The sequence below is a fragment of the Pseudophryne corroboree genome, chromosome 9 (genome assembly GCF_028390025.1).
Source record: "Pseudophryne corroboree isolate aPseCor3 chromosome 9, aPseCor3.hap2, whole genome shotgun sequence".
Taxonomy (NCBI): domain Eukaryota; kingdom Metazoa; phylum Chordata; class Amphibia; order Anura; family Myobatrachidae; genus Pseudophryne; species Pseudophryne corroboree.
The window spans coordinates 291,251,974-291,270,015 of NC_086452.1; the positions used below are offsets into that span (position 1 = coordinate 291,251,974).

General features: G+C 45.0%; 1 protein-coding gene across 5 annotated transcripts in view; it reads right to left on the minus strand.

Moving 5' to 3' along the window:
- The window catches only part of SLC25A17 (solute carrier family 25 member 17), a 502,099-nt gene that overhangs the window by 435,261 nt on the left and 48,796 nt on the right, over window positions 1-18,042 (minus strand). Inside the window, exon 2 of one of the 5 annotated variants that reach the window (XM_063940361.1) lies at window positions 14,736-14,831. The exons of the other annotated variants lie outside the window; for them this stretch is intronic. The gene's annotated coding sequence lies outside the window, so the exon portion shown is untranslated. The remainder of the gene's footprint in view (window positions 1-14,735; window positions 14,832-18,042) is intronic. 5 annotated transcript variants of the gene reach the window in all.

The following is an 18,042-nucleotide window of genomic DNA, read 5'->3' on the forward strand; positions in this document are numbered from 1 at the left end:
ATTGCGGACGTGTCCTCAATTCAGCTCGATCCACATGAAAAATCAAGTAGGGGCTCTTGTGTGACAAAGCCGCCAATTCAGACACTCGCCTTGCTGATGCCAAGGCCAACAGCATGACCACCTTCCAGGTAAGAAATTTCAACTCAACCTTGTTAAGCGGTTCAAACCAGTGTGATTTTAGGAACTGCAACACCACGTTCAGGTCCCATGGTGCCACTGGAGACACAAAAGGGGGCTGGATATGCAGCACTCCCTTTACAAACGTCTGGACTTCTGGAAGAGAGGCCAATTCCTTCTGAAAGAAAATCGAGAGGGCCGAAATCTGCACCTTAACAAAGCCTAATTTCAGGCCCTTATCCACTCCTGTCTGTAGGAAGTGGAGAAAACGACCCAGATGAAAATCTTCCGTAGGTGCATTCTTGGTCTCACACCAAGACACATACTTTCGCCAGATACGGTGATAATGTTTAACAGTCACCTCCTTCCTAGCCTTTATTAAAGTAGGGATGACCTCTTCCGGAATCCCCTTTTTCGCTAGGATTCGGCGTTCAACCGCCATGCCGTCAAACGTAACCGCAGTAAGTCTTGAAATACACAGGGCCACTGTTACAACAGGTCTTCCCTCAGAGGAAGAGGCCAGGGATCTCCTGTGAGCATCTCTTGTAGATCTGAGTACCAGGCCCTTCGAGGCCAGTCTGGGACAACGAGTATTGTCTGTACGTTTCTATGCCTTATTATCCTCAACACTTTTGTGATGAGAGGAAGAGGAGGAAACACGTAGACCGATTTGAACAGCCACGGTGTTATCAGAGCATCTACTGCCACTGCCTGAGGGTCCCGAGACCTGGCACAGTACCTCCGAAGATTTTTGTTGAGGCGTGACGCCATCATGTCTATTTGAGGAGTTCCCCAAAGACGTGTTATGTCTGCAAAGACTTCTTGATGAAGACCCCACTCTCCTGGATGGAGATCGTGTCTGCTGAGGAAGTCTGCTTCCCAGTTATCCACTCCCGGAATGAAGACAGCCGACAGAGCGCTTACATGATTTTCCGCCCAGCGAAGAATCCTTGTGGCCTCCGCCATCGCGACTCTGCTTCTTGTCCCACCTTGGCGGTTCACATGAGCCACTGCTGTGACATTGTCTGATTGAATCAGAACCGGTAGGTTTCGAAGAAGACTCTCCGCTTGTCGAAGGCCGTTGTAAATGGCCCCGAGTTCCAACACATTGATGTGTAGACAGGACTCCTGGTCTGACCAAAGACCCTGAAATTTTTTTCCTTGTGTGACCGCTCCCCATCCTCGGAGGCTCGCGTCCGTGGTAACCAGGATCCAATCCTGAATTCCGAACCTGCGACCCTCCAGCAGGTGAGCACTTTGCAACCACCACAGGAGAGAAACTCTGGCCCCTGGGGACAGAGTTATTTTCCGATGCAAGTGCAGATGGGACCCGGACCACTTGTCCAGAAGGTCCCATTGAAAAGTCCTTGCATGGAACCTTCCGAAGGGAATGGCCTCGTAGGCCGCCACCATTTTTCCCAGAACTCGAGTGTATTGGTGAACGGACACCCTTTTCGGTTTTAGCAGGTCTCTGACCATATTCTGGATGTCCTGGGCTTTCTCTATTGGGAGGAAGACCTTCATTTGTTCCGTATCCAGTATCATACCTAGGAACGGTAGTCGAGTTGTCGGACTCAACTGTGACTTTGGTAGATTTAGAATCCAACCGTGTTGCTGGAGCACTCTCAGAGAGAGCGCCACACTGCTCAGCAATTTCTCCCTTGATCTCGCTTTTATCAGGAGATCGTCCAAGTATGGGATAATTGTGACTCCATGCTTGCGCAGGACCACCATCATTTCCGCCATTATCTTGGTGAAAATCCTCGGGGCCGTGAAAAGTTCAAACGGCAACGTCTGAAATTGGTAATGACAATCCTGTACAGCGAATCTCAGGTATTCCTGATGGGGGGCATATATGGGGACATGAAGGTACGCATCCTTTATGTCCAGAGACACCATAAACTCCCCCTCCTCCATGTTGGCTATTATCGCTCTGTCTATTTTGAATTTGAATCTTTTTATGTACAGGTTTAGGGATTTCAGATTCAAAATAGGTCTGACCGAACCGTCCGGTTTCGGGACCACAAATAGGGTTGAGTAGTAACCTCTTCCCTGGTGGTGCAGGGGAACCTTGATTATCTCTTGCTGTATACACAGCGTTTGAATTGCAGCTAACACTACATCCCTTTCCGATGTGGAAGCTGGTAGGGCCGATTTGAAAAATCGACGCGGGGGCACCTCCTCGAATTCCAATTTGTAACCCTGGGAAACTATTTCCAACACCCAGGGATTCAGGTCTGAACTGACCCAGGCCTGACTGAAAAGTCGAAGACGTGCCCCCACCGGTGCGGACTCCCTCAGGGGAGCCCCAGCGTCATGCTGTGGGTTTTGGAGCAGCCGGGGAGGACTTTTGTTCCTGGGCACCTGCCGAAGCAGGTGCTCTTTTGCCTCTGCCCTGGAAAGAGGATCCCCGACCTCTTCTGGACTTGTGCGACCAAAAGGACTGCATCTGATAGGGTGTTACTTTATTTTGCTGTTGGGGAATATATGGTAAAAAATTTGATTTACCTGCTGTAGCTGTGGAAACCAGGTCCGTCAGCCCATCCCCAAACAATACATCACCCTTATAGGGTAGTACTTTCATATGTTTTTTGGAATCCGCATCACCCGTCCATTGGCGAGTCCATAAGGATCTTCTCGCTGAGATAGACATGGCATTGGCCCTAGAAGCTAGCAAGCCAATGTCCCTTTGAGCATCCCTCATAAATAAGACTGCGTCTTTTATATGGGCTAAAGTTAAGAATATAGTATTCTTATCCATATTATCAAATTGATCTGTCAGCTCATCTGTCCAAGCTGCAATTGCGCTACACACCCATGCCGACGCAATTGTCGGTCTTAGCACAGAATAAATAAATAAATAGTATGAGAATAAATACACTTATATAAATAAATAAATAGTATGAGAATAAATACACTTTAAGGTAGTTTCTTGCCTGCGATCTGCAGGGTCCTTAAGGGCCGCTGTGTCAGGAGACGGTAGCGCCACTTTCTTAGACAAGCGCGTCAGGGCCTTGTCCACAGTGGGGGGTGATTCCCAAATCTCCCTGTCCTGCTTAGGGAAGGGGTATGCCATATAAATTCTTTTGGGGATCTGCGGTCTCTTATCCGGAGTCTCCCAAGCTTTTCCAAAGAAATCATTCAATTCATGAGATGTGGGAAAGTTAATAATCTGTTTCTTTTCCTTAAACATGTGTACCCTTGTGTCGGGGACCGAGGGTTCATCCTCAATATGCAACACATCACTTATTGCCACAATCATACACTGAATGGTTTGTCACCCTAGGGTGCAATTTTACTTCGTCGTAGTCGACACTGGAGTCAGAATCCGTGTCGGTAGTAGTGTCGTGTTAAGGGACGCTTTTGAGACCCCGACGGCCCCTGTGTGTCGGTCCAATCCGAGGATTGACCCCCTGATGTCCCCCCTAATTCAGCCTTATCAAGTAAAAAACAATAACACTCGTTATTAGGCGCAAGCTTCCTTCAAATATAGACTGAACACTTAAAAATAAATAATTGTAATTGCTGCTCCCAACAGGTGATTTGGATTATCACCTAATTAAAGACAATATGGTTTGGGATGAATGAGAGCGCAAATGCAATTAATAAAATTGTATATAATTTAATAAATGCACATCATATAATAAACAGATTATAAAAACAAAATTATTCTAAAAAGTCATTCTAAGAAGTATTGGTGCTTGACACACCCCCAGAGGATTCCACAGAGTGTAAATGATCCGGTAATTGCCTGTAAATCAATTGCTGTCTCATGTATTGGTAGCTTTTTCCACTATGTTTGGCTAAAGTTCCACAGAGTAATATATGATGTTTTTAGAAGTAATATCTGGTGCTCACCGCTGCTGGAGTTCAATAGCAATAAACTTCCCAATATCTGGTACAGCGGGGGGAGGAAGAGCATACACCTCTCTGGATCCAAATGCCGTGTGAAGAGAGGGAGAGCGGCTGTCAGCAGCACCGCTCGCAATGTCCCTGTCAGCCCGTACTCCGAGCTCCGCAAACGGGGATGAGCTGGTGAGATGTTTCTCAGGGTACACGCAGGAAGGAGCACGGCTGTAGACTGGCAGTGGAACAGTGGAGACAGAACCCGGAACAATAGTGTGGTCCTCACAGGGGTAGCCTTTACGCGTTTCTCCGCTGTCACAGTGTAGCGGTTTCCTCAGAAGGTATAATTAGGTGTCAAGCTGGTCTGATATTTATTGTGCAATTGGCCAATCCACAGAAACCATTTAGCAGCAAACAGGTGTACACAATAATCTAAAACAAGTGTTCAGTATAGTAGAGTTTTACTTTAACTACATTTTTAAAAATATTATTATGAAACATCAACAGTATTTATTTATACAAGCTATCAGGTTTTTTGAAAAGTTTTGTTACAAAAGAATTGATGTTTTATTTGATATAAGAAGGCATCACCGCAATTCATGTTTATAGTAATATACTTCAACTAATAGGAAACATCCAATATAGATACCAAAAGGTCAGTGGCGCAGCAGGCTAATGCAGGAGTCACGTATACTACCGGACCCAAGTTCGATTCCCATCCAAAACCAGATCACATCACTAATATACATTTTTTCCTCCCTCTCTCCTTCTTTATACAGCTTTTAATTTAGTACTCAAATTATATATTAACCCTAACCGTCTTATATATTATTTTCAAAAATACCTATATGTTATTAGTATATAGTCAGGTCAATTATCTCTGATCACATTTTTCTAAAGAACATAATCATATACACTTATATATAAGAAGGAGAGAGGGGGGAAAAAAAAAAAAATATATATATATATATATATATATATATATATATACACATATATATTTAGTCATCCCAAAAGAATACATAATCATAAAAAAGAGAGTCCATTTATCGGAGCTTAACTTAATAATATCTTCAAACTGATTCAATCATAGTTTTTGATCCAGCCCACCGGTTTATCAATTTTTGTGTTTCACGAATAATTATAATTCTATTTTCTCATAAGTACATATATATACACATATACCAATGATCAGTTCGTAGCTATAGATAGATTCTTATCCAAATAACCAATATAGAATGTAAAGAATATATAGCAAAGATCTTCCTAGAATCAATATGGCTAATATGGCTCCTTAAGGTAGTTATAGGCACACTGGGAGATGGGCACACAAATCATAAATCACATTCTCCAGTGGGCTATCTTATATTAAAGAGACATTAGAGGCTATTTAGTTCAACTGACTCATTTAATCCTGCGGGGAACAATGAACCTAAAGAGAAGATCCAATAAGCCTCTCTTTTACACAGAAGGTTGAAGCGATCTCCGCCTCTGGTCGTGTTCCCAATGTGTTCGATTCCTTGCACCTGTAGTACACTAATATTACCCTTATGTTTTGTTTGTACATGGCGGGATAGGCTATGTGTGCATAGCCCTTTCAAGACATTCCGCCTATGTTCCAGGAATCTTGTATTCAAGGAACGAGTTGTCCTTCCTACATATTGTACTCCACATTGGCATGTTATCAAATATACAACATATGTGGAGTTACAATTGATGTGATGATTAATATGAAAAGTAGTTCCTAATGCAGTAGAATTAAATGTGGTGCTTTTATTAATTATAAAGTTACAAGTAATGCAACCTATCCTACCGCATTTATAGCATCCCTTGATGTTCGATATCTTACCTAGCCAAGTTATAGCAGTATTTTCCGTTTTCTTCTCAGTTTTAAAATGACTGGGGGCTAAGAAACTTTGCAGATTTCGTTTTTTTCTATAGACTATTTTAGGTTCTTCCTTCAGGCATGTGGATAGAACCCTATCTGTTTTTAGGAGTCCGTAATTCTTCTTAATAATTCTCTTAATATCTTTAGAGCAAGAATTATATTTAGACACAAAGATCAATTCATGATCAAATCCTTCCATCATAGATTCATGTTTATCCATAATTGTTTTACCCAACAACAGTGTTTCTCTTTCTTTAGAGCTAGCTTCTTCAAGTGCAGAGTTAAGTTGATTTACTGGATATCCTTGTTCTGATAGAGCATTAGTAAGATCTTTAGCTTGTAATTCAAATTTCTCATATTCAGAGCAATTCCTCCTTAGTCTAAAGTATTGACTTTTTGGTATATTATCCAACCAAGGCCTATAGTGACAACTAGAATAATTTAAATAATTATTAGAGTCCACTTCTTTCTTATGTGTGGAGGTCACAATTCTATCTTTTTCTACTTCTAGGGCAATATCCAGGAAAGTAATGTAACTAGCGTGAATGGTGCTCGTAAATTTTAAACCAAAGGTGTTATGATTGAGATAGGTGACAAACTGTGAAGCTGAAAAGTGATCCCCATCCCAAATAAAGAATAAATCATCTATGTACCGCCCATAGAGCACAAGGTTCTCCTCTCTCCTTCTTATATATAAGTGTATATGAGTATGTTCTTTAGAAAAATGTGATTTCGGCGGGCTTTTCTCCCGGAGTTTTAGATATCTGGCATGGGTTAAATACATACATATAGCCTCAATGGCTATATGTGATGTATTCTTTTGCCATAAAGGTATTAAATATTGCTGCCCAGGGCGCCCCCAGCAGCGCCCTGCACCCTCCGTGACCGCTTGGTGTGAAGTGTGTGACAACAATGGCGCACAGCTGCAGTGCTGTGCGCTACCTTCATGAAGACTGAAGAGCCTTCTGCCGCCTGTTTCCGGACCTTCAATCTTCAGCATCTGTAAGGGGGGTCGGCGGCGCGGCTCCGGGACGAACCCCAGGGTGAGACCTGTGTTCCGACTCCCTCTGGAGCTAATGGTGTCCAGTAGCCTAAGAATCCAATCCATCCTGCACGCAGGTGAGTTGAAATTCTCTCCCCTAAGTCCCTCGATGCAGTGAGCCTGTTGCCAGCAGGACTCACTGAAAATAAAAAACCTTAAAAACTTTTTCTAAGCAGCTCTTTAGGAGAGCCACCTAGATTGCACCCTGCTCGGACGGGCACAAAAACCTAACTGAGGCTTGGAGGAGGGTCATAGGGGGAGGAGCCAGTACACACCACCTAATCCTAAAGCTTTATTTTTGTGCCCTGTCTCCTGCGGAGCCGCTAATCCCCATGGTCCTGACGGAGTCCCCAGCATCCACTTAGGACGTTAGAGAAATATAGGTATTTTTGAAAATAATATATAAGACCGTTAGGGTTAATATATAATTTGAGTACTAAATTAAAAGCTATATAAAGAAGGAGAGAGGGAGGAAAAAATGTATATTAGTGATGTGATCTGGTTTTGGATGGGAATCGAACTTGGGTCCGGTAGTATACGTGACTCCTGCATTAGCCTGCTGCGCCACTGACCTTTTGGTATCTATATTGGATGTTTCCTATTAGTTGAAGTATATTACTATAAACATAATTTGCAGTGATGCCTTCTTATATCAAATAAAACATCAATTCTTTGTAACAAAACTTTTCAAAAAACCTGATAGCTTGTATAAATAAATACTGTTGATGTTTCATAATAATATTTTTAAAAATGTAGTTAAAGTTAAACTCTACTATACTGAACACTTGTTTTAGATTATTGTGTACACCTGTTTGCTGCTAAATGGTCTCTGTGGATTGGCCAATTGCACAATAAATATCAGACCAGCTTGACACCTAATTATACCTTCTGAGGAAACCGCTACACTGTGACAGCAGAGAAACGCGTAAAGGCTACCCCTGTGAGGACCACACTATTGTTCCGGGTTCTGTCTCCACTGTTCCACTGCCAGTCTACAGCGCGCTCCTTCCTGCGTGTACCCTGAGAAACATCTCACCAGCTCGTCCCCGTTTGCGGAGCTCGGAGTACGGGCTGACAGGGACATTGCGAGCGGTGCTGCTGACAGCCGCTCTCCCTCTCTTCACACGGCATTTGGATCCAGAGAGGTGTATGCTCTTCCTCCCCCCGCTGTACCAGATATTGGGAAGTTTATTGCTATTGAACTCCAGCAGCGGTGAGCATCAGATATTACTTCTAAAAACATCATATATTACTCTGTGGAACTTTAGCCAAACATAGTGGAAAAAGCTACCAATACAAGAGACAGCAATTGATTTACAGGCAATTACCGGATCATTTACACTCTGTGGAATCCTCTGGGGGTGTGTCAAGCACCAATACTTCTTAGAATGACTTTTTAGAATAAATTTGTTTTTATAATCTGTTTATTATATGATGTGCATTTATTAAAGTATATACAATTTTATTAATTGCATTTGCGCTCTCATTCATCCCAAACCATATCAGCCTTATCAAGCCTTTTATGTAAAGATGCCACACTTGCATTCAACATATGCCACATGTCCATCCAATCCGGAGTAGCACAACCGACGGGGACACACCACTCATTTGCTCCACCTCCTCCTTGGAGAAGCCTTCCGCCTCAGACATGTCGACACACACGTACCGACACCCCACACACACAGGGATTAACCTGTAAGGGGACAAAACCCCAACCAGGCCCTTAGGAGAGACAGAGAGAGAGTATGCCAGCACACACCAGCGCTTAAAAACACTGGAAAAAAATATGACCAGATAGCGCTTTTCTATATATAATATGCCAATTCCCACTCACTGCGCCGCTAATGTGCCCCCCTCCTCTTTTTTCCAGCCTGTGAAGTTCAGCAGGGGAGAGACCAGGGAGCCAGCGTTTTCCTCATGCAGCTTCTGTGGAGAAAATGGCGCTGGTTAGTGCTGAGGATCAAGCCCCGCCCACCCGACGGCGGGCTTCGGTCCCAGTGATTTTTCAATAAAAATGGCGGGGGATCATAGATTTGCTGCCTCCGCAGCCTAATCAATCTGCATTTGCCCAAATGTGAGGTTTATTGCTGCCCAGGGCGCCCCCCCCCCTGCGCCCTGCACCCTTCAGTGCTGCTCTGTGTGTGTGTGTGACTGGGAGCAATGGAGCGCAGCTTACCGCTGCGCGCCTTACCTCATGAAGATCTGATGTCTTCTGCCGCCTAAGATGTCTTCTGTCTTCTCATCCGGCTTCTATCTTCGGCATCTGTGAGGAGGACGGCGGCGCGGCGCCGGGACGAACCCCAGGTGAGACCCGTGTTCCGACTCCCTCTGGAGCTAATGGTGTCCAGTAGCCTTAGAAGCAGTGCCCAACTTGACAAGCCAGCTCTGCTTCTCTCTCCTCGCTCCCACGATGCAGGGAGCCTGTTGCCAACTGAAAATAAAAAACCTAACAAAATTCTTCTTCGACAGAAAACTCTGGAGAGCTCTCTGCAGTGCACCCATTCTCCTCTGGGCACAAGATCTAACTGAGGTCTGGAGGAGGGGCATAGAGGGAGGAGCCAGTGCACACCCATAGTCAAGTTCTTTTTAGGTGCCCTATCTCCTGCGGAGCCGTCTATACCCCATGGTCTTTACGGAGTCCCCAGCATCCTCTAGGACGTAAGAGAAATACACATTACACTTTCACCATATTTACACCCCCATCACCCACCCCACTTTCACACCTGCCCCTATCACCATCACACCACACATACCTCCCAACTGTCCCAATTTCCGCTGGACAGTCCCCTTTTTTAGGGTCTGTCCTGCTGTCCCACCCGTGGACACCAGTGTTCCGCGTTGTGGGGGCTGGGACCTTGGCAGCCACCTGTCAATCACTGCTCTGCCTAACACAGCAGTGTTGAATAGACGCTGTGCGCATGGAGACAGAGGAGAGGGGGCATGCCAGCAGCTCACAGAGCGCTCAACATGCTCCCTCTGTGACAAAAAACCGGGGCCGTGATCTGCAATCTCTGCACCACCACAAAGCCACCCCACTTATTACAAGCCCACGCCCACTTTCACGACCAACCCCACACGCTGCCCCCGCACATATCAAAAGTGTCGCTCTTCACTCCAGTTACAGGTTGGAAGGTATGGCACATTTACATACGCAAATCACACACACAGCAAAAACACTTTCTTACACTCACACCCAACTACACCCCTCTCCTAAACACCACACACACCGTAAGGACATCCCACAAACACCATTACCCAATACCTGTCAACCACACACCACAAAAACAACACCCATCCAGCTTCTCCCCACACAAAAAAAACAAACATACATAAAACCTTCACCTAATGGCCACACCTTCCATGCACACACCCTACCCCCCAACAAAAATAACCCCACCACCCTCCACCACATATCAACACACCCCACCCATGCACACTTCCAACTCCATCCCCCTAACACCCACAACCACAACTCCATCACACACTGCACACCCTGTCACCACCCCCAACCCTCACCCATACACCAATACATATACAGGCACCCACACACCCCCACCCTATTCTGCAAGCACCATACATCACTACCCAAAACTTTTACTTCACACACACACACACACACACACACACACACACCTCCAAAATAACACTCCAGCACCCACATTCCCTTCCACACCCTCCTCCCTCTCTAAGCAGCCCATGGAATCTGTCAAACCATAACCACAACAATTACCCCACAACTGTTCCCGTCTCACTAACAACCACCCACATGCCAACTTCTACTCCACCCCCCAACCTCCCATTCACACACCACAATACCCTACACAACCCACCCTATGCAGAAAAGCCACACCCATGACACCTTCCAACAAACACACCCAACAACACACACATACAACTCCACCAACTACTACACCTCCTAACCCGTGCCAACTCATTACCCTACCCAGACCACATACACCGTCCACCCTCACTCAGCCCAGCCCCACACACGCCCCATTTTCTATACAACCCCCACTATCTATGTAGCCCTTCCACAATATCTCCTATATATTAGCCCTGTGTCTCTGTGCCTGGCCCTCTTTCTCTGGGCGGAGTCACAGATGTGAGCTAATCTATGCAGATCAGTGACAGCTGCCAATGAGGAGAAGCTCTGCCACACACCACGCGCCTTCTCACATGTCCCCAGTCTTCTGACCAAGGTCCGGTCTACAGGCATCCATCTTACCCCCGGCCTTGCACCGGTGATGTGATGCCAGGAGGCCACTCTCCGTCTGACGCCAAGCAGCTCTCACTCCCCGTCTGGGCCCTGCCGCCTCTCCCCTGCCGCCTGTCACAGTAGCCTATACAACGGCCTGCCCCAGCAAGGACAGAGGCTACGATGCACCGTGCACCGCGCACCTATTGCCACCACAGCCCTCTCACAGCGCTCCGTCGATGCTCCCGGTAGGTGCCTGATGTGGCCAGTTCGGCCCGCTGCATGTGGGGCGGCTGGCGGGGGGGCAGATGTCAGGCAGAGCGGCTCACCCAGGAGCACGGACACCGCACACTGCTGGGCTCCCCGGCTGCCTGGCGGGGGGGGGGGGGGGGGGGGGGGGATGTCAGGCAGAGCGGATCACGCAACCCCCGCACCTGCCTTTCCACCACACGCCACTCTGCCACCCCTCCCCTGCCCCTCCCTCATCACCGAACCTCCCAACCGCAGACCCCCCCCTCCACCCACAACATCTACAGACACCCTACCCCATCCGCAGTCATCCCCCGCAACCGCCCTTTCCCCACCCACAGCACCTCCTGACCCCCTACCCCACCCATGGCCTCACTGCACCGCCCCTCAACCACCCGCACCGCCTCCAGACCCCCTCCCCATCTGCCACACCACCGCACCTGCCCCTCCCCCACGCATGCCGCTTCCGGACCCCCCTACCCCACCTGCAGCGCACTTGCACCTTCCCCACCCGCAGAATCTCCTGACCCCCTACCCCACCCGAGGGCCCCACTGCACCCCCCATCCGCCAGATCCCCGTACCTGCCCCTACCCGCGCATCCCCCGCCCCTCCCCCACCCATAGCGCCTCTGTATACCACTCCCCCACACATCCACACTCGCAGCCCCTCCAGATCCCCTCCCCCATCCACGGTCCCCCCACATCCCACTGCATTCTATACAGTGTGCCCTGCAGCCGCTGTTCACACCGTTGCAAGGGCCTACGCCCCCTTCACCATCCGACTCAGGGGTTAAGGGGGCGTAGCCCCTTACGACGGTGTGAAGAGCGCCCGCAGGGCGCGATGAAGCACCTAGTAATAAAATAAATATATATATAAGTCTATTTCTCATGATTTTTTATTTGAAGTGAAAACTCTTGATATACCAAAGATTATTACTAGCTCCCAGGGGAAACTCTTTCTTTTTTTATTCGTAACCATTGTACCCCGTCTAACAGGGGGTACTTCCCCTATGGTGTAGCTCTTCATATCTTTAGCGCGAGAAAGGTCTTATACTTATATATATATATATATATATATATATATATATATATATATATATATATGTTCTAATGGTAATTCGGTTGCGCCTTCAGTGTTCAGAGGTGATTCATCAATGAATCCTTAAATAATAATGTAATATGCGTACCAGATACGGAATAATCAACTGCTTTGTACAGGGTGCCTTTACATCGGGGGTTCCCCTTGTGCGTGTTCCTTTTCCTCTTGTGCTCGACCGAATCCGTTTGAGGAGTATATACGTGTAAAAATGTAGAGCAATGTGTCAATCATATGCTCTTAATAGTGACCTCGTGCTGAGCTTGTGCAAAATACTGTAAAAAGTGACTATGTGCAATAAAGTGCTGGAGTGCTTATATTTGTAATCAGGTAAAAAGACCCATATAGGTAATGTGCTCAAATACCATTTGTTAAGGGGTGCAACACCGATCTATAGTGTTTAAATAGGAAAGGAGTATTATTCCTATTAAAAAATGCACTCACGTTTAGCACTGTACTGTATTGGAAATTTTCCTTGTCAGTCATCCATCAACATAGGGTGCCTTAAAATTAGGGAATACTCCATATAGGAAAAAAGCCTCTAATAGTGTAATTACGTTTTTTTAAAAAAGTTTAATACAATTACAAAAAAAGACAAAACATATGGATGGACTCGTACATCATGAATAAATATTAAAGCTTATCTGTATGTCATCTCAGGAGAGCGGAGTGACGGCGAAATACCCAACGCGTTTCGTCCCTTTGTAAATACTGGGACTTCCTGAGGAAGTCCCAGTATTTACAAAGGGACGAAACGCGTTGGGTATTTCGCCGTCACTCCGCTCTCCTGAGATGACATACAGATAAGCTTTTAATATTTATTCATGATGTACGAGTCCATCCATATGTTTTGTCTTTTTTTGTAATTGTATTAAACTTTTTTAAAAAAACGTAATTACACTATTAGAGGCTTTTTTCTATATGGGAGTATTCCCTAATTTTAAGGCACCCTATGTTGATGGATGACTGACAAGGAAAATTTCCAATACAGTACAGTGCTAAACGTGAGTGCATTTTTTAATAGGAATAATACTCCTTTCCTATTTAAACACTATAGATCGGTGTTGCACCCTTAACAAATGGTATTTGAGCACATTACCTATATGGGTCTTTTTACCCGATTACAAATATAAGCACTCCAGCACTTTATTGCACATAGTCACTTTTTACAGTATTTTGCACAAGCTCAGCACGAGGTCACTATTAAGAGCATATGATTGACACATTGCTCTACATTTTTACACGTATATACTCCTCAAACGGATTCGGACGAGCACAAGAGGAAAAGGAACACGCACAAGGGGAACCCCCGATGTAAAGGCACCCTGTACAAAGCAGTTGATTATTCCGTATCTGGTACGCATATTACATATTATTTAAGGATTCATTGATGAATCACCTCTGAACACTGAAGGCGCAACCGAATTACCATTAGAACATTGTTTTTAGTCCTTCTTGGAATTGGACTACACAGAATTCTGGTTGCGACACCGAACAAATTGGGAGTGTTTATTATTATTAACATTATTATATGATGTCTTATTAGTCATTGGTTTCTTGTTTTATGTAGATATCAATTAGAAATTATCCCCTTAGGAGGGACTAAGGTACACGATATCAGGTTGTAGCGCTACTTGCACCCTCTTTTACACAATATATATATATATATATATATATATATATATATATATATATATATATATATATATATATATAAAGAGAGATATAGAGATAGAGATTATATACATATAATTTTTTTATTTTTTTCTTCATGTAATTTATTGGTTAATTAGTAGATTGCATATTTTTAATTTAGCCATCTTAAAATATATATGGCTTATATGAAATTTTGTTTGAGGGAAATTTTCAAGATTTTCAACTGTTATATATGTATATCATCCCTATCTCTATTTTCAGAATCAGAATCAGCTTTATTGGCCAGGTGTACTCACGTACACTAGGAATTCTTTGTGGTACAATGCATCGCCAAGCAGCAACATGAAGGGGGAATACATAGCATACGAAGGGGGAAGAACATAGCATACATTACACGTATGAGTTGATACTGCACATTGCAACTGTACAATAGACTCAACATATTAGACATATTATACACGTAGGACTAAACACAAAGGCTGCTTGGCAGAGCAGCACCGAGGCAGCCATCCGCAGCGCCAACTAGAACTCAAACGATGCACATAATACAGAAGATTTAAGTATTACATCAAAAGATAAACCACACAGACAATAAAGACAGAAAGCATAATGCAGGGTTGGTGTAAGCATTTTGGGTAATAATAACCTCCAGGGGTTGTGTATTCCACCCTCACAAAGTACCAGGTGCGGCAGCCATCTTAGGCGCTCTGCGTAGGATTACCCAGAATGGAATAGTCCACCCCTAGAAGAGAACACAAAACGGGGAGATTGCAGAGTCCTTAGGTTCAGAGTAGGGTTCCAATAAAAACCATCAGGTCCATGTATTTTTCATCCCATCCACAAGTTTACCAGATAAGGCAGCCATGTTGGGCGCACTACGAAGGTTACACAGTGGGAGATGAGCCATACAAGGGCCAAATGCATTCACGGGAAAACTGACACGAGTGTAGGAGTATGCTATACCCTGCATGGAAAGATCCAAATGAAGCACACCCTGCCCATGGAGGAACCATCCGAGGCAGCCATGTGAGGCGCACTGTGTAGGTTACTGCTGGCAGGGTGTGCAACCAATGGAGGTACACATTACAGGAATAGCACACAGTGGGGGGAAAGTGCCCTGTAAGAAGAAGAGAAAGACACATTTGCAGGAAAACATTAATTTGTGAAAATGATAAATGTCCTGGTCTCATGAGAGCAGTGCGGGTGGGTGTGAGAGTGTGGGGAGCAGTGCGGGTGGGTGTAAGAATGTGGAGTGCACACTAATGTCCAGTGGAACTGACCCAGCAAAATCTGGTCCTTATGCGCACGCCCCTCAGTTCCCTGCTCTGCTTGAGGGGTAGTCTTGGGGGCAGTCATGATGTTCTTAAACAGAGAAGTAGTAGACATTGGTCCTGGTGTTCTCAAGGCAGAGGTGAGGAGAGGCCACACAATATCCACATATAATTTTTCGCATCTAAATAAATTATATATAAATTTGTGTGAAGCTGTGTAAATAAATGTAATTCTGTACAAATAAATATTTTTTTCCTTTATTACTGTGCATGTGACTATATGGTCAAATGCTAGACATACAGTAAATAACTTCCAGATGAGTTTGTATCGTCCAACACAAACACCTCTTTAATTGATGTGTTATTGTTAGTGAACAAAATAATGGTGAAAGCGATCGTGATAATAATGAAATGAAAAAGAAAAAAAAAAAGAGAGGGTGTGAATAAATAATTAATCATGTGACGGAAAAAAAAACAAATGATATCCATGCATGTGTGATATGTGTAACACAAAAATATTTTATATATATATATATATATATATATATATATATATATATATATATATATATATATATATATATATATATGTAACTAATCCTGCACTCTCACTAATAAACTAAAGCCATCGGCTGGGGTGCCAATTAGAGTCCCACACAGCAAGGTGTGGGGCCCATAGTACAATACAGGTTTTTTCACAATAGTGAAAAAATGATAGCACTCTCCAGACTTCAGAATCAATAAATCAAAAAATGGAAAATTTTAATATAAGGTAATCTCACAGTTCCAAGTGGTTTTCAAAAAACGATCTCCAACGTTTCGGTCCTCAGCGGGACCTTTGTCAAGGATTTTACAGTCTAGTCAGTAAAGTCAGCATCACAGCAAGCATCAAAACGGCAGGAAACTGGAGACAGAGAAAATGCCTCACCGGCCCCTGCTAAATACCCTTCAAAAGCGCGCAAAAACAAACAAGACACGCCCCCATCGCGGCTGGGAGCCGTGTGGAACGCACCACCGGAAGTGGGCTGCGTCCCTGGTGCTAATGGAGTCACGGGCACAGCTTCAAATGGACCACATAGTGGAACGCATTATGTCACTTCCGGTGATACCGGAAGTGAGCGGTAACCATGGTAATCGGGATAAATAGCTATAGTAGCTTCGGTGCCAAACGGTCACCATGGTGATCAGGGTAAATAGCGGTGTTACCTGTAATGGCTCCGGTGCCAAGCGCACAGTGGAAAACTTAATCAGTCAAGTAAAGGGACAAACACATAACAATACTATTGGTGTGTCCCACCGTTCGGGAGAATCGCATCCCCGTTATCACAGCAATACACTAGCCATGATTAAGGTGCAGTTAGGGTATAGCAGAGGCCGGCGAAGCAGCTCAGGAGGGATATACATAAACCATAAATTAAGCTAATATTGTAGTTCAATGTGAGCATTACACATAGTGACAAATTAATACCAGCAGTATTGTGGGCTATGCAAACGTATAGGATAAAGACATTGCAGTGTAAGAAAAATACATAAATACAATTATTTCAAAAACATTGACCGAGGGTTGTTTTCATTCATGCCCCTCGGGGCTATTGTGTCAAGTTTATATATCCACAGGCTCTCCCTCTTTCTTAGTGCAAGGGCACGATCACCACCCCTAGGGGGTGGGGGGATCCAATCAATCAGTTTATGTCTTAATGCCATAAAGTGTCTGGCCACTGGTAGTGTTGCTGTCCCCGTGGCAATCGCCTGATGTATCGATGTCCTGTGGTTCGCCATACGGTCCCGGAAGCGTCTCGTAGTCATACCTACGTAATAGAGCCCGCCGGGGCAAGTCAAGATATAGATCAAATGATCCATAGCACAGTGGAGCCTGTATTTTATGGCTATAGGTTTACCAGAGTGTGGAAAATAAGATTTTACTCACCGGTAAATCTATTTCTCGTAGTCCGTAGTGGATGCTGGGGACTCCGTAAGGACCATGGGGAACAGACTGGCTCCGCAGGAGACTGGGCACTCTAAGAAAGATTTAGTACTACTGGTGTGCACTGGCTCCTCCCTCTATGCCCCTCCTCCAGACCTCAGTTAAGGAAACTGTGCCCAGAAGAGCTGACATTACAAGGAAAGGATTTTGGAATCCAGGGTAAGACTCATACCAGCCACACCAATCACACCGTATAACTTGTGATAACATACCCAGTTAACAGTATGAACAACAACAAAGCATCAACCACGGATGCCAACATAACATAACCCTTTATTAAGCAATAACTATATACACGTATTGCAGAAAGTCCGCACTTGGGACGGGCGAACAGCATCCACTACGGACTACGAGAAATAGATTTACCGGTGAGTAAAATCTTATTTTCTCTAACGTCCTAGTGGATGCTGGGGACTCCGTAAGGACCATGGGGATTATACCAAAGCTCCCAAACGGGCGGGAGAGTGCGGATGACTCTGCAGCACCGAATGGGCAAACACAAGGTCCTCCTCAGCAAGGGTATCAAACTTGTAGAACTTTGCAAAGGTGTTTGAACCCGACCAAGTAGCTGTTCGGCAAAGCTGTAATGCCGAGACCCCTCGGGCAGCCGCCCAAGAAGAGCCCACTTTCCTTGTGGAATGGGCTTTTATCGATTTTGGATGCGGCAATCCCGCCGCAGAATGAGCCTGCTGAATCGT